The 25,258-nt window shown below is 42.7% G+C and overlaps 1 protein-coding gene across 8 annotated transcripts in view; it reads left to right on the top strand.

The window, feature by feature from the left end:
- Window positions 1-25,258, top strand: part of RUFY3 (RUN and FYVE domain containing 3) — a 420,608-nt gene that overhangs the window by 349,763 nt on the left and 45,587 nt on the right. The window lies entirely within an intron of this gene.

Genomic DNA, 25,258 nt, shown 5'->3' with positions numbered 1-25,258 from the left:
TAGGTGTAGGGTGTGTGAATCCACAGTGCCTGCAGTTCACCCTTGCAATAAGCTGATGTAATTGCAATGAGGAGGGCAGTCTTCAAGGTCAGTAGAGACCGCAACAGTTTTACATAGGCTCGGAGGATATGCACATGAGGAGAGACAAGCCCAGTTAAGCTGCCACATCTGGCTGGGAGGATACATATATGTCAAAACGTTAACAAATCTTACTTCAACAGGTGATTTGAACAAGAATGGTTGAACCTACAGCCATAGTAAGGGCTGACAAGTAACATTTTACATGGCTCACGGCAAGGCCTTATTGGGCTAAAGACAAACAGTAGGATTTCCACCAGAAAAAGCTTTACTGAAGTTAGATAACGTGTTCGTCCAGGCCTTTTATTGTAATATGGCACCACCTTGTCTAAAACGTCAAAAGAAAAAACTAGAACTAAAATGCACAAAGTTTCACTTTTCTCGTTCATTGCCCCAGATGAACAGACAATTCCTCACTAGAGTTCAGGCCCACTGGTGTAAGTGTCTCAAAGTTCACAATGTATCTGGATTCTAGAATCAATCATCTTTGTTCTCTATTGCCACCTCTAGTATTCGGAGCAAGGGCGTCAAGGACCACAAACATTTTGGAAGTGCATTTACTGAAATGCTGTGCTATCTGGTAATTTTGGTCATTATGTCTAATGGCCCGTTTATACTCCAACACCCTTTTCCTAACTCTATGAATTGTACTCCCTATGTAAATTTTCCTACAGGGGGAGATAAGGCAGTAAAGCAGTATTCAGTGTTACTGACAAAATTGCCCCTGGTAATGTGTTGCTTGGTACTGTTGGGAACTCGGATCTTGGTACAGGTGGAATAATTAGTACAGGCCTTGCATTTCATACAATCCGAGAAATGCCTAGCTAGAACATCACTTTAACCTTTGTTTTTATCATTGAATATTTGTATATGTTACAATTCCAGAATACCAGCGGGCCCCAATGAACCGCACCTCCACTTGGCCCTAATTTAGTATTTACAGGAACATGCTGTGCACTCATTATAAACACCCGCTGCTCAATGGTGGGCCAAATGGCCACAGTTTAGAAAAAACCCATGTAGGGCTGCACCAACAGAGAGTAACAATTCAAAAACGTCCAATGCAACATGTATACTGTTCCATATCTTCTTTAATTTGCTTTTGCGATAGTCATATGTACCCAAACTTGTACAGCAAAAAAACAAAGCCAACACGTCTAGTTAGCCACTGTGTAATTCTACAGGGTTGTAATGCAACAGAAACAAAACATACATCAACAATATTACAATGTGAAGAATCCTAAAGAGAACATGCACAAGGTAAAATCTAACAATACATCACTTTCAAATAAAAATTGTTATAAATACAATTCCCCAAACATTAATAAACACAAAGCCTTTTTAACTTCATTAAAATCATTTTAAAACACAATACTAATGTACATCAAGAAGTGAAATACAAGCATGATGTCCATCATGGTGTCTCATATGATACAAGTTTCAAGTGTATCACCCATTGTTTGTATTTACATGACTATCGCATTCACCAGTTATAGTTAACTCAAGTACCCATTCAAAAGGTTTATTTTATATCTAACAAGTACATAAAACCACATAGATCATAATAAGAACATATCCATATATAAAAAGTAATTGTGGTAAACAATGTTAAAATAGCATTAGGCAATGTACAGCACATATCCAATACGGAAAATTATTCATTGATGTACTAGATGGTAATTCCCGAGTAATAGGGTGTACGAATAACCATTAGAAAGGGAGATAATCTCTTAAAGTGCAAGTGCTTAGCTGCAATCAGTTGATAGCACCGGCAAAAGCATACCAACATTATCATATAGAATCATAACTATGGTAGATGTAAAGCGGCATTTTGGTGTGAAAGATCTTCAGTAGCCATTGTAATCATACTGCATCCTGATTCAGTCTCAGCGCAAGGACTTTGCTTCGAATTGTCCACGCAGAGATTAAGAACTTTGTGACACAGATATAGATCTTCTCGTCATTGTCTGTTCTCATTATTCTCAGTGCATGTTCTACTCTCCTTGCGCCTAACAGAAGATGCATAGGTTTCCCATAGAAAACATCTTAGTGTGTCTTTTAGCATGGATCTAGGGATGGAGGCTGCATCATCAGGGGAGTTCCAGAGAACTGTTAAATCGAGCTTGAAAGTAATTTCCTTGACAAACCTTAGCCAAAGAATTTTCCAAAAGTTTTTTTGTGCACATTAGTTGTGTAAGAGGGAGCGTATATGGAGCCAATTCCTCTGTGGACCATAATCTATGGTAGTACAGCAGAGGTCGAATTTTACATCCTAAAGCAGTTGGAAGAATGCCAGTGTGTATAAATTGCAGGAGGTGTGGAGTGCTTTGGGGTAGGTTCAGCAGTGTCCTTATAAATTTCTTTTCAGATTGTGTCAGATTTACATTTTCCTGGCCCCATAGCTGTGCGCCCAGATAAGGCAGATCCATTGGTCATCTCAAGAATCTATAACTTGCGCAGTAAAGTAACCGTAACTTGCAGCCCCTCTGTGCAGTGTTGTCATCATTGATGTTTCAGATGCAACAAGGATGTCTTAGAACAAGTCATGAGTTTCGGAGTATGCTACTCGCCCAAAAGAAAAAGGCGCTTCAACACCCCATCAGGGGTAACAAGCGCTATATAAATACAAACCTTTTTTCCTCTTCTATCCTTCCGAATCCAAATAAATGGACTAACCTCTCCACCACTTAAATTACTTTCATATTTCACTATACTAATTCAACACTAATAATTATGGGTCCTGGAGTACCCGCTTTGACGCCTCGTCAGGGGTAGTAAGCGCTATATAAATGCAATTACAATACAATATGAGTGATGTAAATGTGAGGTAATTAGCAGTACATGGAAAGAGTGCGGTTAGTTACTTGAGATAACTAGAATTGGTGAATTTCAATGGTTTCATTTGTTTAAAAATGTATCTTTTAACTGTCATTTTCACCTCCCTACAGACAAGGGATAATAAACTCTCGTGGCCCTGGTGCTTGTGAAGCGTGCACTTGCAATGAACTAGAAAAATGTATCACATCCCAGCAGTGCGGCTTAAAAATATACTGTTAGTCTGTAGGCGAAGGGCCAGGTGATGACCCTACATAGGGAGGAGGCCAGAGTTCTTTTCTGTTGCCGATAGCTCTGACTTGGGACCATCTGCTGTCCCAGTTAACTGACCCTCAACAGAATAAAGCCTCTTCTTTGCGAGTTCCTCCTTCAGACCAGCCCCTCTCACATATGTTTGGATGATTCATTCAAGCTTTGAGCCCAGTTTTCCAGGCAGGTATGGTCACCAAGCACGAGGTTAGTTAGGGCACACTTAGTTACTCCTTTATTGGCAACTCTTGGGTGCATTCATCTGCTCCTGATTCCTCTCTCCATATTGTTGGCCCTTCTCCCAGGATAGATATGGTCACGCAGTCCGCTGATATCGCCACTTTATCCTGGATTTTGATTTGTTAGTTCTTCACAAGTCGCCCCGGAGTGCCACCAGTCTCTTCCTGTCCCTACCTTTCCTAGTTTGCCACAAGTTCACCTTCAGGTTGAGAAGCTTGCATGCACGCACTTTATTAAATATACTCTAACTAGGGTTGTGTCATGCTTTTCTCCTTCTGTATTTCCATTTTGAAGTCGTATGCTGTTGCCATGGGTTTGTGTAATACTGTCCGACTGAGATGTACAATGCTAATTATTTCTATGGCGCTTGTTATTGCATTGTATGCTTTGTCTAATGGAAAATCTATAAAACATTTTTTTATGAAAAAGGAGGGGGGAGTAACAACCTCCCCGAAAACTGACAGCATGTGGAGTCCTTTGCATCATACAGATCCAGACATGTTTGCCTTAACCACGGCATTGACACCCTGTTTTGCTACTCTGATTCCAACACGTCGAAAATGTGCAAGTTAGAAAGGATGTCCTTCTCTAACTAACCCCCACCATAGATAATAAGCTTAATATATGTGAAGAGAGTGGTACAAAGAAGAGGAAATCAAAAATAAACTGCTTTTAAGAAAATAAGTTCAAACCAATAAAACTAAGGTAATCCGCTCAAAATAATTAAAATGTTTCGTTTTAAAATAAAAGAACCTGCTGATAGTGGCAACACATACAGTTATGGAAGGAATGCAAAATAGTAGAGTATTGCAAATAAAGGAAAACAACATAATTGATAAAGTTACAAAGAAAATGAAAGACAACAGAGTTGCCAAATGCAGTAGATGGGGGTGACGCATTATTGTTTACCAATGGTCTTCAGGATGTTTCTATGTTCAGAAGCAGCTCTTTTATTTTTGGGTTGTTTGGAATTGTTCTTCCCAACTTTGCCGTCACCGGTGTCTTAGTGAGAAGCCAGGAAAAGGAAGGCGTGCACTCTGATGCCAGTATGATAATAGCTCCAATACCTATCTTGATGAGAAGCCAGGAGAGGGGGGAGCGCGCAGTCTTATCTCGGCATGATCACTCTGGTAATTCAGATGTGTGAAGCATGGATTACAAATCATGCAAGTGTGCTATTAAAAGGCAGAACGAGGAGCATGTTTGTGTCAGTTCAAAGTTAAAAAAAAAGGATTCCCTTTGGTCAAGATCTATATCGCACCATTCATGCCACAAAGATACTCAAATCCACCAACAAGCATCACTCCTCACTCCGAATATATCAAAGCGCTTATATAATAACAAACTATACGAAAAATATATTTTAATCAGTAAAAACCTGTCTATATGTACAATTTATATCATGACAGTATATTAACAAGCATTGGCATAGTCAATAGGTCTCGCTTTTGGAACCTTATAAGTTTTTAGTTATGCAGCACAATATCCATGGTGCAACAACATTAATTGTTGCATGGTTAAACACTTATAAGGCCCCAAATGCGAGACCTATTGGCTATGCCAATCCTTTTTTTTTTTTTTTTTTTTTTTAGGACAAGCAGTGCTATCAGGCTCCGTCTGCCATTTAGAGGTAGAGAGAGAGGTGTGGAGAGAGAGAGAGAGGTGTGTTGAGAGAGAGAGGTGTGTAGAGAGAGAGAGAGAGAGAGAGAGAGAGAGAGAGAGAGAGAGAGAGAGAGAGAGAGGTGGGTAGAGAGAGGTGGGTAGAGCGGTAGAGAGAGCGAGAGAGGTAAAACCAACATAAAACATGGAGCCCTAATTGTAAACCACAAAGTCAGTTTCCATAAGGACTTATATAAACATGTTTTGAATTTGTTTACAGTAATTTAGAAACTTCACATTTTTGAGATTCTATTTACACTAAACTTTTTAAATGTATTCTATATAGAACCTATGTTTGAGGCATATGAGCTGCAGATTCCACACTGTGCATAGATGGCCACCTAGTGTTGGGCACGGATGTTTTCATTTTGTTTTTGTTGTAGAAAAGTCTTTGGAAGTCACGGGACAGGTGACTCCTCCTTTGGATCATACTGCGCATGGGCATCGGCTCCATCCCCCGATAGTTTTTTTCCGCCACTGGGCTCTGATGTGTTTCCAGTGCTCCGTGTTGGAACCGATTTCCTTCGACGCGGAATCCTCACCAGCTTCCAGAATTTAGTTTTGAACGTGTTTCCAGTTGACGCTACTCTTCAACATCGAAGATTTCGATTCCGGTCATCGACGACGGCCTTCGGGCCTAACTAGGCATTGACTCCAGCTCATAGAAAGGACGCCATTTAAAAAGTGTCCTCAATGTGGGTCAAAGTTTCCCCACGCTGACCTTCATGAGGTGTGTACCTTTGCCTCTCCCCGGAGCACGAGGCAAGAGACTGTTCTGCTTGTGCCTCCTTCCGCTCCAAGAAGACGATCCGGGACCAAAGAGCTAGGAGAACAATGGCTCGATCTTCAGCTCCGATTCCAGACGACATCTTCGCAAAGGGCGTCGACGTCCCAAAACAACATGGCGTCGACAGCATCTCCGAGGCAGAAGATTCCGAAGTCGAGGACATCACTCCAGCACAGCGGGTCATAAGTAAGACCGTCGACCCGACCCTTCCTCGACACATCCAAAGAAGGCTCTGGTCACACCCGAGCCCTCGGGTGCACACCGAGACACTGCTTCTACTGCCCCACCTTCGGGCCCGGCTAAGAAGCTAGCTAAGCCTTCCGGCGACTCTGGCTCGAGTCGGCCTTCTCGCGGTCCCGGCGCACACCTACCGGCACCGAAAAAGACAACATCACCTACCACGCCGGCATCGAAACAATCGGCGCAGAAGCATACCACTAGTCCCTCGGCACCGAAACCCAGGTCGGTACCAAGCAAACACGCTTCGGATTCAAAAAGACCACCGGAACCGAAAAAACCATTGGATCCGAAAAAAATGCACCCGACCCGAGAAAATCATCGGAGCCGGAAAAACCATTTGAGCCGAAAAAGACTCCTGCTTCTCCTGTTAAAGATATTGCCATAAAACCAAAAGAAGCTACTTCGGTGCCGAAACCTCCCTCCGCGCCAAAAGACCGGCCTCCTGCAGAGGACTTATTTCACCCAGACCCTGCACAAAAGACTCTGGTTAAAGATCCCAAATTTTTGTCCTGGTGGGGCAGAGCAGAAACCCTAAAAATGATGATCACGCCCCTTGTCAATTATTTAATAAGCATGTTGCCCATTCTCCTCTCTGAGTACTTCCTCGCCAAGATACATAAGATTTTTCATATCTTTTTGTGGCAGGAAAAGAAACCAAGAATCTCCTTGCGAAAACTCCACCTACCAAAAGATAAAGGGGGAATAGGTTACCAAACTTTAGATGCTTCCAGACGGCCTATTTATGCAAACAAGGGGCAAATTGGTTCCATGCTCAACAGGGTTATACTCCTATATGGGTCCAAGTTGAAAAGTCTATCATCAAAAACTTACCACTCTCCGCCATAATGACTATGGATGTCGCAGCCTTTCCCCAATCCAAGTATATCTTTCTTAACACCAAAAGGGCTCCCCTTAACCTAGAGAGGCACTGTAAAGTTAAAGTAAAACTCTCTAAATCCAACTTAACTTCGTTTTAGTTCAATCCGGCCTTTAAAGATGAAGGCAAATACCTCTTTTGGGAACACTGGACTAAGAAGGGCCTGAACTCACTACAAGATATATATGAAGGGTCCACACCTTTAGCTTTTGCCACCTTACAATCACAATTTTACCTCCAACCGCTTGATTTTTATAGGTTCCTACGTCTTAAAGCCCTTATCTCTGCCAGAGCCATCCCATCATGCGTACCCACACTTTGCAATAAATTATTCCAACTCATGTCAATGGGTCATATGGTGTCGAAAGTTTACAAAATCCTCTCTCCCATGCCTCAGAAAGCCCACAGAAAGTGTGAACGGGGCTGGGAAACTGAGCCTAACTCCTCTAACTTGATATTCGACTGGGATAAGATCCATCTCACTCCTTTCTATAATAAAATATCACCGATATTTTCCCAGACCAAGTTTATGTGAATAAACAGATCCTACTGGACACCAGAAAAACTCTTTAAGCTCAAGCTCCTTGATAATCCCCTCTGCTGGAGCTGTAAATCCCATGTGGGCTACCTGGCACATATGCTCTTTCACTGCCCACTACTCCAAAATTTCTGTATAAAATGTATAACTACATCCAAAGAACCTTCCACTTCCAACCGCCCAGAGACTTTGCGTATGTCCTACTGGGAGCGATTGACCCGAGAATAACAAAAGAGCACGACTGATGTCTATTGGACCTCATGCTCAGACTTGCATGTAAGGTCATCTTGAGTAAATGGAAGAGCGCTTCTGACGTTTCCTTCAAACTTTGGCAGGAATGGTCTTCACTGAGGGGAGCAGATAATGACGTCCTTCACTCATCTCCCTGGCGAAAACCTCATACCAAACTCTGGAGCTTACTTGATTCGCTAGAGCTCTGTTACGACCCACCTTAGGCTAACCCGGCTGTTGTACATCTTGTCTCACGCCCCGTAACTGGTGTCACAATGGTAATTTTTCCGGAATTGCAACCTTACTGTCCTGACCTAAGACAATTGGCTTATGTCATGTTGCTGCTGTCTCACTTACTCACTTTCTATCTTTCTCTCCCCTCTGCTCCCTTCCCTAAGCTCCTCCCCTCTCTTTGCCTACCTCCCTTCTTCTTCTCCTCTCTCTCCCCTTTTATTTCATTGCACCTGTTACACAGGACCAATAAATTATGCATGGATGTTATGTATAATGCCTTTCAATTGGAATTGCCCGTGTGTGATATGCTACGTCTTTCTCTTTCGTGTTATGTATCCTGGCTATATCACTTTCCTGATAGTACCGTAGATATTCAACCATGCATTATTCTCTGACTCCTTTTTCTTTGGTATTTCTTGTATTTTGTGTATTATTTGCATTCTCCAATAAAAAGGATTTGAAATAAAGATCCAATCACTGGTTGATTAATTCTAAGTTTAAAAAAACGACCACTGGATACACCTGCACCGGCTCCTCATCCAAAAAAGGACATGGCTACCTCTCCTCTGAGTTCCTTCCCCTTCTCCTCCACTTATGCCATCACCACCTGAGCCCCTACCACAACATTCCCCTACATCCTCTACCATACCAGATGATTATTTATTTATTTATTTTATTTTTAACACTTATAGAGCGCGCTGTTACCAGTCGGCGTCCTGGCGCTTGATTACAACAGGGATTATAGCTCTGATGATATAGGGAGTAATGCAGATGATCTATCTATTCCTCCAGGCTCACATGACCCGTGGGAGGATTATAACACCCCAGACATCCCAAATGTCCCTCAGGACGACATATACCCCTCTAGGCCTTCCCCACCAGAAGACACTATGGGCTTCAATCAGTTGGTACACAGAGCTGCGCAGTATCATGGGGTGGACATGCATACAGACCCTGTAGATGAAGACTTCCTAATGGATACCTTTGATAATGCACAAAGATCCTTATCCATTTTACCCATGCTTAAAGGAGTGATTAAGCATGCTTCTGAAGTCTTCAAAGACCCAGTTAGAACTCAGGTCATGAACCCACGAATAGAGACGAAATGTAAAGCTGCCCCTTCAGACCCAGCATATATTAAAGGCCCAGTACCACTAGACTCGCTTGTGGTTTCCGATGTACGCAAAAGAGCAAATTCACAAACATCAGGTGAGGCTCCCACACCAGATAGAGAGTCTAAGCTCCTTGACGCATCGGGGCAAAGAACTGCGTCTCAATGTGTCGTATTGCCAATACACAAGCATTATTGGCAAGATATGACAGGGCACATTATGACGAATTAGAATTGTTAAGCAGCACCTCCCTGATAAGTACAAAGATGGAGCAAATGAGCTTATCCAAGAAGGGAAAAATATTACAAAACTCCATTCGTTGTGCACTTGATGCAGCAGACACTGCCTCCAGAGCCATTAACACCAGTGTTTTGTTGCGTAGACATGCCTGGCTACGCATATCCGGGTTCAAACCTGAAGTCCAACGTGCTATACTTAACCAACCCTTCGATGAGCAACACTTATTCGGACCCAATGTAGATGTATCCCTTGAAAAGATGAAAAAGAATGCAGATACGGCCAAATCTATGGGAGCCCTGCAGTCGCAGGCTCCCAGATATTCATGTTGCCGCCCATGTTAGAGGCGCCACTGGGGATACTCTTCAGACACACCTTCTATCTCGTACAAAGCCCCCACACAATCCACCTATAGTAGGGGCTACCAAGGGGGTGGTTACAGAGGTAACAACAATAAGGGCAGAGGTAAAAACAACAACTCCCGCTCTACCTCTACCCCTGCCCAATGACTCCCCTCTCCTTCCCCCGCCCCATTCCACTCCTGTCGGGGGAAGACTACAACAACACTTACCAGCCTGGGAAAACATCACATCAGACAGGTGGGTGCTTCAAATAATTCAGTCAGGTTACTGTCTAGAACTAACATCCACCCCCCCAAACATACCACCCAGGCAGCGTCCAATGTCACAGGAACATTTGTCACTGCTCAGGCAGGAAGTGATATCCCTCCTGCACAAAAATGCAATAAAAATAGTCCCAATGCATCAGCAAAACAAAGGAGTATACTCCCTATATTTCTTAATCCCAAATAAGGATGGATCTCTAAGACCTATCCTAGACCTCAGACCTCTAAACATTTACATACAGTGGGATCATTTTCATATGGTCACACTCCAACAAGTCCTTCCGCTCCTGTTACAAAACAACTTCCTTGTCACTCTAGACCTCAAGGACGCCTCCTTTCACATTCCTATCCACAAAACGCACAGAAAATATCTCAGATTTGTGCTGGACGGGCAGCACTACCAGTTCAAAGTGCTCCCATTTGGAGTCACAAATGCACCAAGGGTGTTTACCAAATGCCTAGCAGTGGTAGCAGCACACTTAAGAAGACCGCATATTCATGTCTTACCATACCTAGACGACTGCCTCATAAAAGCCAGCTCATACAACCAGTGTGTACAACACACTCGTGCTACAATTCAACTGCTCCACGACTTGGTATTCACAGTAAATCATACGAAGTCACATCTGCAACCTTCACACATACAGCAATATCTTGGCGCTACTATAAACATCCAACTAACACTAGCCTATCCCTCTCCAGCCAGGATAACAAGTGTACAAACTCGAACAAGATTCAAACTACAACACTTGCTTCCAGCTCGAGTGTTCATGCAGCTCATAGGAATGATGGCATCTTGCATATTTATAGTACCTCACGCAAGTCTGCAAATGCATCCACTTCAAGAGTACCTAGCATGCCAATGGAACCAGGCTTGTTGTCAATTAACGGACCTAGTGTTGGTAGACAGTCGGACTCATCGCTCTCTGCAGTGGTGGAGCACCAAAACCTTTCAAAGGGCTGACAGTTTCTAGAGCCAGTTCCCCAAATAATCATGACAGCGGACACGTCGCTCTCCGGCTGGGGAGCTCACCTACTGCATCACACCATGCAAGGCAGGAGGACACCGCAACAAAAGTTACTCCACATCAACCACTTGGAGTTACTATCTGTTTTTCTACCCCTGAAAGCATTCCAAAAACAAGTATCAGGTAAAGCTGTCTTAGTCCGCACAGACAATATGACAGCCATGTACTACATAAACAAACAAGGGGGAACACACTCTCTGCATCTCTCTGTTAGCACAGCAGATATGGAGATGGGCTATTCCACTAAAGATCTTCCTCTTAGCCCAACACGTTCCAGGAGTACAAAACACCATGGCAGATCTGCTAAGTCAACAAACACAGCAGATTCACGAGTGAGAACTTCATCCGCAAGTTCTTCAATCGTTCTTTCAAATGTGGGGACCACCTCAGATAGACCTCTTCTCCACCCACGAAAATGCAAAATGCCCAAACTTCGCCGCCAGATATCCACACCCTCTGTCCAAAGGCAATGCGATATGGATGAACTGGTCAGGGAAATTTGCGTACACTTTTCCTTCTCTCCCTCTACTTCCGTTAGTGGTACGCAAACTACAGCAACATTCCCTAACACTCATTCTAGTTGCTCCAACTTGGGCCAGACAAACGTGGTACACCACGCTGCTGCAACTATCTGTGGTACCACACCAGAAACTAAGCCTATCTCCACGCCTATTAACACAGAACCATGGCGAGATCAGACACCCGGACCCAGCTCAGCTCAGCTCAGCCTAGCGATCTGGCTCCTGAAGTCCTAGAGTTTGGTTACCTCAACCTTCCTCCAGAATGTATGAACGTTATTAAAGAAGCTAGACGTCACACTACTAGAGCATGTTATTCTGCTAAGTGAAAACGGTTTGTGATATACTGTCAAAACGACCACATAAATCCTTTAGATGTGTCTATTCAATACATCATAGGATACCTATTACACCTTCAAAAGTGTAATTTAGCCTACACGTCTATCAGACTACACATTGCTGCCATTGCAGCATACTTACAGAATATTAACATCTATCTCTTTTTAGAGTACTAGCTATAAAGGCTTTCATGGAAGGACTCAAAAGAATAATCCCTCCCAGAACACCACCTGCACCAGTGTGGAACTTAAACATTGTCCTCACACGGTGAATGGGACATCCCTGTGAACCATTACATAAATGTGACTTGCAATTCCTAACTTGGAAAGTAGCTTTCCTAGTAGCTATTACTTCTCTCAGAAGAGTTAGTAAACTACAAGCATTTACCATTCAAGAACCCTTTCTGAAAATGCATCATAACAAAGTGGTTCTAGTACTAATCCTAAATTCCTTCCAAACGTCGTTTCACCATTCCATCTAAATCAATCTGTTGAGCTGCCCGTATTTTTCTCGGAGCCACAAACGGTCGCAGAAAGAGCTCTACACACCTTAGATGTCAAAAGAGCATTACTGTACTACATCGAAAGGACACAAACTTTTCGTAAAACTAAACAACTTTTTGTGTCTTTTTCACCACCACATAAAGGCAACCCCATATCAAAATCGGGGATAGCTAGGTGGATTGTTAAATGCATACAAATGTTACCAGAAAGCCAAATTAACGTTAATAATTCCTCCAAAAGCCCATTCTACAAGGAAAATAGGGGCTTCAATGGCATTCTTGGGGAACATTCCCCTAGATGATATATGCAAAGCAGCTACATGGTCTACACCACACACATTCACATAACACTATTGTGTAGATGTGCAAACTAAACAACAAGCCACAGTGAGACAGGCTGTACTAAAAACTCAGTTTCAAACAACTGCAACAGATACGGGTAGTTGCCGCTAAAGGTGGGTACTGCTATACAATCTATGCACAGTGTGTAATCTGCAGCTCATATGCCTCGAACGGAAAATGCTACTTACCAGTATGCATCTGTTCTTGGCATGTAGAGCTGCAGAGTTACACAGGCCCACCCGCCTCCCCGGCTGCCTTTATCTGTTCCAGTATTATCTTAATTAGATACAAATCAAATGGACATCACTACTTCTTGTACAGCTCCATCACTTCCCTAATGGCGAAAAACAATCTGGGGACGGAGCCGATGCCCATGCGCAGTATGATCCAAAGGAGGAGTCACCTGTCCCGTGACTTCCAAAGACTTTTCTACAACAAAAACAAAATGCAAACATCCGGCCCCAACACTAGGTGACCATCTATGCACAGTGTGTAACTCTGCAGCTCTACTTGCCAAGAACAGATGCATACTAGTAAGTAGCATTTTCCTTCAGCAGGAGAAACAAAAGGCTAGAGATCTTGCAAGGCTTTGGGCGAAGTGTTCACGTGACCATTGTAGTAAGGAATACGTCTCTATGAGCTTCCTGGTTTTAGACAATCTGAGGCCATTAAAAGCCCTTTACAAAACCCCAAAATAAAACATTAAATTAAATTTAGAAACTGGAACTTAATCTTCCTTCCTCTACCAGGTTATGAAACTCCTTCGTGATTTAGGAAGTACTTATTAATAATGCACCCGATTACTGTTTTTGCTGATTTGTTTTTACAGATAGTCAGAACACCACCTGTTTTTCTGTATGTATTTATTTTTAAATAGTGGAAAGAAATTGAAAATGAGCCTTCTTTTCGGTTATTTTCAATGCAGTAAGTCATCACTGCGAGACCAAAGCTGTGTCCACTGTCAGAGAAAGGACTTAAAAAGGTTTTCTAGTGAAGCTTTACACAGCTGCAGACATACACATGTTTACACTACAATGCTAATTTATATATACCAGTGATGCACCGTGTATGCCTTCTTATAACACTAAAGCCCAAAGGGCAAAGGTGCCATCATGAGTTAAATAGAAGTGGAAATATACAAACTGCAGCTTCACTTTTTCAGAAAACATAAAGTAACTATTGATAAATGCACAAAAAACATTTAACAATAAATATGGATAAATGCAGACAGAAAAGTTTAAAGAGTAAATTCCTTAAAACCGTGAATCCTATTAATAATGTACGATGGGGGTTTTTTGTTCTATTTTATAGCTGTAAACAACTTCTTATAATGGTGAAAAGAAATGAATGCGCAGAGCGCTTCGTGTAGTGTTCATTCCTTTAAAGATACTCCGTATACAACCAGAAATTGTTAATCCGGGATGAAATCGCTCAAGCTTTAAGAAGCTATTAGGAGGGGCTCTGGTAGAAAAACACTAAGGAGGCCTGCAGCAGGACTGCTTCCTCCCTGGACAAATCCTGCGCTGTTCTTTCTTTGCCATGTACCTGCCAGTTGCTGATTTCTGTTTGTTCTCGCCACAGTTGCAAAAGTGAATAACTGTATTATGTTCATATTATTGAAATTACAGCATCTCACACAAACTATTTGAAGAAAAAACAGATCATGTCCATATTTAATTTCATATTGTTGATTCATGTGAGCTGTTTTTAAAGTTGTAGACCGTCGCTGGTGGAAAATAGTCATCACAATGATATAACAAATTATATTGCTTATGCTTGCTAATGGAATCAGAAAGGCAGGAGAAATCTGAACATACACAGATGTACCGATCACCAACCAAGAGCTGTTCCAGAGGAAGGAAATACCAGCCCGAGACAGCCTTAGCAACACTAAATCTGTTGATGTGTGAAATATTTCAAAGTGTTACAAATCACACTCTTTCAGCACAAGTGCTTGTTCCTCAGGACAGCAGTGGTACGACCGGTCGAGGGGGTGGGGTTGTTATGACGACATAGGTCCAAAGGAATAAATTCACTGCGGACGCAAAAAAACAAGACGTGCGGCCGAGTGGTGCTAATGACCTGTGAAAGACAGATGGCGGCTGCGCGCGTGCACGCTCACGTGAACCCAAGCGCTAGGCCAGCAAGTAGCACTTTGAAAACTCACCTACTAAATGTCTCGCAGAGCAGCGCATGCGCTGACTCAGTGAGACCTTAAAACGGATCACTGACGATATCGAGGAGCAAAATATCGACCTGCCAAAATATCGTTGTAAAAAAATAGTCAAAATATCAAATTTTTTAAATGTCTTAAAAGTAATGTAAAATTAATGAAATAATAAATATAATTAACTAAAACATACTTAAAAATACTTAAATAACCTAAAATTAATAAAGAATAATGTAAGTAAAAAAGATTTTTTATTTTTTAATACATATATATATATTAACGTAATATTAACAAAAAATATTCAATATTTTTAGCGTAGGATAGTGGGAGGGTAACATTTACTATTCCCACTCCAGTGAGTGCAACAGTAGGGAAAGGTTGGATAGCGTAGGGATAAAAATTACTATTCCCACCCCAGTGAGTGCAACAGTAGGGAAAGCATTGGATAGCGTAGGGGTGGAAATTACTATTCCCACTCAAGAGAGTGCAACAGTAGGGAAAGCGTTGGATACATGAGGGTGAAAATTACTATTCCCACTCCAGTGAGTGCAACAGTAGGGAAAGCAATGATTTTATCTATATAAATAAAAATGTAAATGTTCATTTGTTCAAAACCGTAAATCTCCGAAAGTTCTTCACGGATTGCTTTGAAATTTGTTAACAACGTTGGATTCAAATACACGCGTGTTTTTATATACACAATGTTGGATTCGAATACGTGCGTGTGGAATGCGCACGTGATTTTAATCGAAAGCCCAAACAGACCCTCTTGATTGGGTTGCTGTGCAACAACTACAATAGACGCATAAAGACAATAGTCTACATGTATTAGGATGGGCAGTTGGTGTCAGGATGGCAGACCAGGAAGTGGGTGGAGGGAGGGGGGAGGAGTAGGTTGACTTGGCAACATTAAGAAAAGACGCATAGAGACAATATTCTGCATATATTAGGATGGACAGTTGGTGTCAGGATGGCAGACCGGGAAGTGGGAGGAGGGAGGAAGGAGGAGTTTGTTCACTTTGCAAGAGTAGCGCGTGTTTATATATACACGTTGAATTCGTATACGCGCGTGTCACAGTACACGCGTGTTTTTTCATCGAAAGACCGAACAGACCCTATCGATTAGGTTGCTGCGCAACAACTACAATGGACGCATAGAGACAATAGTCTACATATATTAGGATGGACAGTTGGTGTCAGGATGGCAGACCGGGAAGTGGGTGGAGGGAGAGGGGAGGAGTTGGTTCACTTTGCAACATTAAGAAAGGACGCATAGAGACAATAGTCTACATAGATTAGGATGGACAGTTGGTGTCAGGATGGCAGACCAGGAAGTGGGTGGAGGGAGGGGGGAGGAGTTGGTTCACTTTGCAACATTAGCGTGCGTTTATATATACCCAATGTTGGATTTGAATACGGGCGTGTCCAATACGCACGTGTTTTTAATCGAAAGGCCGAACAGACCCTATCGATTTGCTTGCTGCGCAACAACTTCAAGGGACGCATACAGACAATAGTCTCAAAAACATATTGTATACCCACAAGCATTGTGAAATTAAACATATTAGAAACGTGCGCTTACTCTTTTCTTTCTCTTCCATTTAACCAGACGAGCCACAGCAACGCGTGGCCAGGTACAGCTAGTATTTAAATAAAAATAAATTATCATTACCAATAAAAAATTAATTAAAATTAATTACAATTACAAAATATTTAATTATTAGCAATAAATACCAACAAATATTTATTAAAGCTTAATTACCTATTAATAATCAACAACCAATTAATTTCCAATACCAAAACTTTATAAGTAATAAAACAATTAATAATTAACAGTAAATTATCAATGCACAAAAATTATTTCAATAATTACTTAATTACAATTAAATTACTTCCCACCCTATTCCCCTATAAACCCACAACCCGCTATGAATAATAAACGAATACAATTAATATAATTATCAGTTAATTAATGCACATTAATTACCAATTAATTCAAAATAATTATCAATTAATAATGAACAATAAATTATCAATACCAATAAATAAAAATAATTACTTAATAACAATTAAATTACTTCCCACCCTACTCCCCTATAAACCCGCTACAGAACTAAAAAGCAAAATTAAATAAAAAATAATTAATTCCTAAAAATTAATATTTATTTTACTATAATTAAATTACTTCCCACCCTATTCCCCTATAAACCCACAACCCGCTACAGAAGTAAATTACGCAAAATTAAATAACATAAAATTCATTACTTTAAAGAAATACAAACATACATTACAAAAATTATACATACTTTTAACACATATACTAGCACTTAAAACACTATAGGAAATCCGATACTTTTAACAACTATATTATGACTGTCGATATTACTAACTTCGATATTATGGAAATCTATATTTCTTACCTGAATTTCGATATTCTGCACCACTATATTTTGGCAATTCGATATTCTGTCCATTCCATATAAAAAGCTAGCTATTCTGTCAATTCGATATTTTTTTCGATATTATGACTGTTCACCATTAAAAACACTATTTAAAAAACACATGCATCCAAAACACAATTCTCAATGATTCCAATATCCCTAAAGGAGAATGAACACAGACAATCTACTTCGTCATGAAAGTGTTAATTTGGATCCATTATAAACAGTAGAGGGCATGGGTCTTGATTCCCTGTCTCTAGTTGACAGCTGAATTGTCCAAATTTAACAAAAAAAAGCTGGATTATCTGTGTTCATTCTCCTTTAGGGATATTGTAATTGTGTTTTGGATGCATGTGTTTTTTTTAAAGTGTTTATAATATACTCTCATGATATAAATTGTACAAATAGGCAGGTTTTTACTGATTAAAATATATACATTTTTCATTTAATTTGTTGTTATAGAAGTGCTTTGATACATTCGGAGTGAGGAGCGATGCTTGTTGGTGGATAGGAGTATCTTTGAGGCATGAATGGTGCGCCATATAGATCTTGACCAAAGGGAATCCTTTTTTCAAGTTTATGGTTATTGGGAACTCTATCTCTTTGGTTTATAGAGCCCCTTCTCCTTGATTTTAAGGTAATTCAGTTCAAAGTTCACAGTATATCCTCATTCTTAGTTTTGAGTACTTTCAATGGTTTATCTCTGGATGTCAATTATGACTAACTACCCTCTGAGTTAAGAAGTGCCCTGCAGTGTTGCAGCAGATTTGGAAATTTAAGCTAAGTTTGGATGGATACGTACGCCTGCAGATTCCTTTTCGCTTGTATCTCCTTCAAACGCCAGACTGGCATCTATAAAAATCAAAGCAGCTTTCCTTCTCTTTTAGGTAAGGCAGGGCTCGCCATCAGGGCGGGACACCACCCTGTACATGGCATAACAGAGCCATATAAGCCCTACCTGGGTGACCAGTTTTTTGTAGCTCTTCAGCAGGGAACCTTCGTTCACCAGGTTCAAATTTTGGAGTGTCTGCAGAATGTAATCTTCCAGGAAATCTGGGTTTTAGCAGTGCCATTTCCAGCATAAATGTATCACTATTTCTTATCCCATGATATGGGTTTGTGGTGACTGCGTCCCAAGCTCCACTCCAGGCCTTGCAGTAAATGTGGCCTTATACACATTATAGTTATCTATTAACAGGAGGGTCAGGTTGTTTATGACTTTTTTTTGACGAGCGCAGAACTTGAAGCTGTTCTAGATAAAGGGCTTCCTCTAGGTTGGGCTATTCACCATTTTGAAGCTTATCCTTCAAGATCTTGGGCAAAGCCAAGTAGAAGTGTGAGAAATACCGTAGGTCTTCGTCAAGCCGTGCTCTTGTTCCCACTCTTGAGATGGGTCTTCCATCCGTCACCATGTTTAATTTACATCCTCAATGTCCGAGCTTGAGCTTGTTGCCAGGCCCTAGCTCTCTCCCGTCCTGCACAAATTGCAACCTTCTCTCGGGCAATGCTAGCTTTGTTCCATCAGGCCCTCATTAGTGTGCCCTCTACCCCCATGGTGGTAGTGGGTGTACTGACTGAACCACCAGTAGCGGGTAGGCCCCCCACCCATTTATGTGCCAGGGGAGGTCCTCCCTCTGCCATAGACTTTGCTGGTTGTACATGCACTGGCATAGCATCGTCTTCAGAGCTGCCATTGTCATCTTTGGAGTCCTTGCATAGTGGGCCAAATCTTCCCATGACCAAGCCCCCTGTAAAGCATTCTGGATACCAGGCATAGAGGCTGGTTAGAGACTGTTATAGATCCCCTACCTAGAGACAACATTTTCAAAAGGATGCATTCATTATTTGGTTATAATTTGATGTCATACAGATGCCTGGCATTGTCCAGAATGATAATGATGGCAGTAGTAAGGCAGGTAACCTCTATTCTTTTAAGCACTGATGCTGGGGGACTATTTTGCCCTAAAAAAAGCTAACACAAAAGTCAGCTGGTTTTATATTTTCCAGAAGGTGACTTTGTCGGAAGAAGTGGTGTCAGTCCCAGCTGTCCTGATGAAGGCAGGTGAAGTGCTGGAACTATTCTTGCCCATGAAAGGGAAAAAGACGAGTGTTTTGACATAGGTGTTGCAGTTGGCCTCATAGCCAGTACTTCTTTCAGCCAGACCTTAATGAAACCCATTTTAGTTGTTTAGAACAAACCAACCTCTGCCCAGACGGTTAATAGTGAGGTCACACTCTGCTGTTGACTGAAGACCTGATGTTTTTGTATGCTCTGCTCATCCTTCCCTTGTGAGTCTGATGGTGCAGGCAGGCATCTTTCCAAACAAAGCAAACCCCAGGGTTCTTCCCTATGGCCCCTCCCGATCGGGATGCAAAAAATATCCAAGCATTGTGGATGGTGGTTTTCTCAGGAATCTTGCTGTCTGCTCCACAAATGTAACCTACCTGCTAGCATGCTATTTGCACACCCTGTGGGAGCTGACTTTTATGGCTGTGCCAAGCTTTCTGGCCCACTAAGAGGCTACTTTGCAGCAGTCATGTGTAGTGAATAGGAGCAGCTAAGTAGATCCTCCAGTCAGGACTGAGCACAGTGGACTCAGTAGCCTGCTCGATGGGGACCTCTGTAAATTCGATGGCATCCCAGGTTGTATTCCACTGTCTTATCTGTTTGAAGAAAATGCAGATTTGACCGTTTATGAGATTCCAAGAAGGGCCTGCTATTGTTTGTACCCTGGTGCTTGCCTCCCTTGCTTCTCAGTTTCATCTGGAGTTCCTCCGGTTTTGCGGTTAGTCCAGGGAAATGTCCATTTGACAACGCCAGCCATCCCAATCAATGAAGCAGTCAAGCCAATAGCCTGCACCCGAACAGGATGTTTTGTGGCTTAACAGGCCATCACAAACACCAGCAGCTGCATTCTTCCTCTCCCATGCCACCAGCAAAACTGCTTTAGCTCACCCCCAAGGGAACATTTGTAGCCTGCATGGGAGGTAAGGGTATTTTACCATCTGTCCGATTAGGGGCAACACAACGGAATATTGCGTCCTACAGATAGTAAATCAGGACACCTCCCTCCCTTTTCATGAGTTCTAAGAGGGGAAGGCTGCAGCTTTCCCCCGGCGCTGGCCTCCCTTCTCTCCATTTCATATGGAGTCCCTCCTGTTTTGCGGATAATCCAAGAGAATGTCCTTTTGGCATCGCCAGCCATCCCAGCCTATGCGTGGATGATCCTGAACGCACGTTACTGGCCAAGGAGGATATCGTACTTGGATCTGCTTAGCTTGTCCCTGTTCTGCTTATGCTCAGAGGGGACTCCTTTTGCAGTCGGAGACAGATTCTGCATATAAACTTCCAGGGCCTCCACCTGTATGTCTGAAGAACAGAGCATAGCAACTGGAGTTCTTTCGATTTACTTTAGGTCTGTTCTTCAGACGTAAAGGTGAAGGCCCTGGAAGTTGTTTGGTCAAATAACATTTGTGGAGGATGTTAAATGTGCAGCTCTTAGTGCAGGCATTTCTAATTCCTTGCAGAAGTGCGCTGCTGTTGCATCGTAGTCTTTAAAGAAGTCTATCTTCAGTTCATTCCTATATTGAAGCCACGTGGGTGCCTTCCACGTGCACCTCCACCCCTGGCCCATGTCTTATTATGTTTCCCTATCTTGTCGTTCATAGTGGATTTAAACCAGCTCTTGACCTTGCATATGAACAAACCATTTAAGCCGCTGATCTCCTGTGACATCAATGTTTTGACTGGAGAGACTGCTTTCTTGGTGATGATTTCCTCTACCAGGAGAATCAGCAAGCTTTAAGTTCTTTCATCTAAAGAGCCCTCATTATCTTCAACAAAGACAAGTTTGTCTTTGGATTGCCCCTCCGAAATTCCTTATAGAAAGTATAAAAGCACGTAGGAGCTCTGAGCATCTCTCAGTGACCTGGTCGTTTTTGACCAGCTATTAAAACTGCAACATCACTTATGTCAATAAATAGTATTTTGCATTTACATGATATTAACAGAGTACAGGTTCTGACAAAGACTTTGTGCTTCTTCCACCGGCGCAGCAGCAGTATATGTGGCATTTCAAAGGTACTCTCATTAAAGACGTTTATAGTCCAGCCGTGCAAGCCACTCTGCATGTTGTTTGTGAGATACGGGTCACCTCACAGGAAAACATAATCGGCAGCTCATAGTGACATGATGAGGTGCAGGATGTCGCTTGGCCACTGAATTAGAGACTCTCAAACCCACACTTGGGTATAAGAGTATAAATTTTACAGGGAGCACGAAGAGCAATACGTTCATTTCCCAAATTGCTTAGAAGGTCAGAGTAGCTTCCTTCAAAATAAGTAACGTAGCTCCATTTTGAAAGGTGTTTTACTCTATACTTCACCTTGGCCACCGCGGGTTGACCCATTTGAGTGGTGGAAGATCGCGCTGAAGGAAGCAACCCGGTGGCCCTTCCGGTGGCTACTGGAAACGGAGGGGACCGTCCAGTGGCCTGACCCCTTATTTAATCCATGACTGCCTCGACCCGTAGCGGATGCGCACAGCTAGATCTGCATAACCAACGCTCTTCATGCACACTGTATTCCAGCAACAATTAAGTCTGACTTTTTAGAGCACTTCTCACTCGTCAAAATACTTTTAAAATTGCTTTCCTATGTTCACTTGCCTCTTGATCCCCCCCACCATAACCTGCCTTCAGTAACCTTCTGAGCGCTCCTCCCCGGTCCATCGCGGGTTGTCCCGTTTGAGTGGAGGGAGATTGCGCTGAAGAAAGCGACCCGGGTCACTTCCGGCGGCTACCGGAAACGGAGGGGACGGTCTAGTGGCCTGATCCCTTATTTAATCAATGACTGGCTCGACGCGTAGCGGGCGCGCAGCGGGCGCTCCAAAGCAAGCCCGTCTACACCCGTCCGTGCCCGGACGTCGCCTGGAACCGGAACCCATGTCAGTTTTCCCTAGAAAATGTCTACACCATGGACAGCCAATGCCTACACACATGAGAGGATTTAATAAAGATCAAGCACAACTGCTCTAGCCCCTGTGAGCACTTATTACATCCTGCCCCTCCTCTCTCCATTTGCCCAGAAGGTCCTTTTACATGCAGAAAGTGTAGGTTTCAGAGCATTGTCGTAGAAGACTCTTCTACGCATTGCCCACTTCCTGATCTGAGAATGAACTCCAGACCAGGTGTGCGTACCCTACAAGTTTGTGCCCAGATTCTGCCCACTAATTTAAGTTGGAATTGTTTTTTGGTCAATGTAAGATTCCTTCCTAAACACACCGTTAACATCTGGGATTTCCTGTCTGAAAACGACCCCATATTGAAACCTGGACCAAGCCCTCCTCCAATCCCGCCATTGCGATGGCTCTCCCGGACGGCTATCGAATCCTAAAGCTCGATAGGCCAGGAAGGACGGGGGGAGGTTTAGCCATTCTACATAAGGATTCCATCACTATCTCTATTCTAGACCGGATGTGTAAGTACACACTAGAATGTATAGTTTTTAGATTGGACTTACATCCCCAACTGATTTGGAAAGGTGCCCTCGTATATAGACCCCCGGGCTCATTGTCCAATTTTACCAATAGTCTAATGGAACTCATCTCCCCATACGTTGTCTCCACCCAAATTGTTTTACTGTTGGGCAATTTTAACATCCACAGTGAAAATACTGCCAACACTGATGCTTCAGTTTGTTTAGCAGATCTGGCAAACCTTAATCTCCTGCAGATCAGTCATGCCCCCACACACCTAGCAGGACACACCTTAAACCAACTTTTAACTAATTCCTCCAATATCATTTGTGGGGAAACCCACCCTCTAACTTGGACAGACCATTCTCAGATTGATTTTCGAATTATTAATTTTAGAAATCCCTCTATGCCCAAAACTTGGTACAGATAATGGTACAAACTCAACCCTGACCAGTTCCAGACCCCTTTTCGTACCTGGATCAGTGATACAAATACAGGTAGTGTGGAAGAACAGCTAGCCCACTATAATTCCATCCTACAATCCACGGTTGATCAAGTTGCACCCCTGAAACAACAGACCCACCTTCCTAACCACACTCAAACCAGTTGGTATTTCCCACTCCTGCGACAGAAAAAAACCAATGTAAAAAATTAGAACGTAACTGGTGACACTCACATAGTGCTCAGGATAAAGAGATTCAAAGCCGCACTATCCTCGTACCACAAAAATCTAAAGTCCGCACGTAAGCTACATATCGCCAACCAACACTGTAGAAGCTCCTTCTCAACATTTATGTGACAACGTAGCAGCCTATTTCATACAGAAAATTGATGCTATTTACCACAAAATAACCGCGGCCAGCAGCGTCTGCAATAACACCTCCACAGAACGCCTAGCAAATTCATCTAACATCGTTCAACTGCATAACTTTCCTTATCCCTCAAGAGATGGAGTCTCAGCTAACTAAGGTTAAGTCAGGGTCCCCCTTGGCTGTAGTCCCAGCCAAAATCACTTCCTGGCTTGCTAAACAACTTGCCACCCCTATCTGCACCATACTCAACCGTTCCCTGAGGGATGGGAGACTCCCTCCTGAAATAAAAGCTGCACAAGTTGTCCCTATCCGGAAAAACCTAAAAGCCCCTAAAAACTGTCCAACTACCGCACCATTTCTCTGCTTCCCTTGCAAAGCAAGGTACTTGAAAAAAACAATAACAGGCACTTATCCGAGTTTGTAGGAGCTGCACATTGCCTAGATGTCCCCAGTAAGGTTTCCGTGCCAAGCACAGTACCGAGTCTGCCTTGATAGAGGTTACTGATAACATCAGTATGGCACTGAACAAAGGTCAGGCAGCACTTTTAGTGCTGCTTGACCTATCAGCGGCATTTGATACCATTTCACACCAAATCCTACTGGAGGGACTTGAGGTCCTTGGGGTTAAAGGGGCTGCATTGAAATGGTTAGCAGACTTCTTAACGGGCAGAACTCAAACAGTCACCATGGGCCCTTTCAGATCTAAGACCACCAAAGTAACCAAGGGCGTACCGCAGCGCTTATGTTTGAGCCCTACCCTTTTTAACATATATTTTACCCCCTTAGCCAAATTAATGAAGACTTTAGGGTTTAGTCCCATGTCCAATGCGGACGACACCCAGCTCTTATTCTCTTTTGATAAATCCAGCCTTAACACCTAACCCATCCTTTCAAAAAGGATTGAAGACCATTGCCTCCTGGATGAAGGCCAACTCCTCCAACTGAATGCCAAGAAATCGGAAATTATTTTGTTTGGAGGCGCGGCAATAAGCTGGTCACCCAGTTGGTGGCCGGAGGAACTGGGCCCGGCACACTCCCCGAAAACAGTGGTCAAGAATATGGGTATCCGCATTGACCAGAATTTAACATTAGAAGCACATGCTACCACCACTGCTGGAACATGCTTCTACGTACTTGGTCTTCTTAGAAAAGTGTTCCCTCTACTACCTACTTTCACACGAAAAACACTGATGCAAGCCGACTGGACTACTGCAATGCTTTGTTGGCTTCCGCCAACGAGGCCTCCCTGGACAAATTGCAAGTAGTCCAGAACACCGCGGCCCAATTAGTAGCAAATGCTCCCCCTCAAACAGCCTCGCTACTGCTTCTAAACAAACTCCACTGGCCCCCAGTGAGAAAACGAGTGAAATGTAAGATCTGTTGCACCGTTTTCAAAGCTCTTATCGGGCTTGGACCCCTTTACATGTCCAACAAATTAACAAGGGACACACCCTCTAGGTCTCTTCGGTCTAGATCCAAGTCACTTCTCTGCATCCCGAGAATCAAAAAAGCTTGTCTGGGTGGCAGGACCTTTATGCATCGCGCCCCTACTCTCTGGAATTAACTTTCCTGCCAACTACGCAAATGCCATAACCTCTTACATTTTAGAAAACTGTTAAAAACCTAATAGATATGTCTGTCTGGCTGTAGCACGCAGCCTTAGCGCAGAGCTACCCCTTTCGGGGTGA

Source organism: Lissotriton vulgaris, chromosome 3_1 (genome assembly GCF_964263255.1).
Source record: "Lissotriton vulgaris chromosome 3_1, aLisVul1.2, whole genome shotgun sequence".
Lineage (NCBI taxonomy): Eukaryota > Metazoa > Chordata > Amphibia > Caudata > Salamandridae > Lissotriton > Lissotriton vulgaris.
The sequence above is the reverse complement of the archived record's forward strand: the minus strand, read 5'-3'. Positions and strand labels throughout refer to the sequence as shown.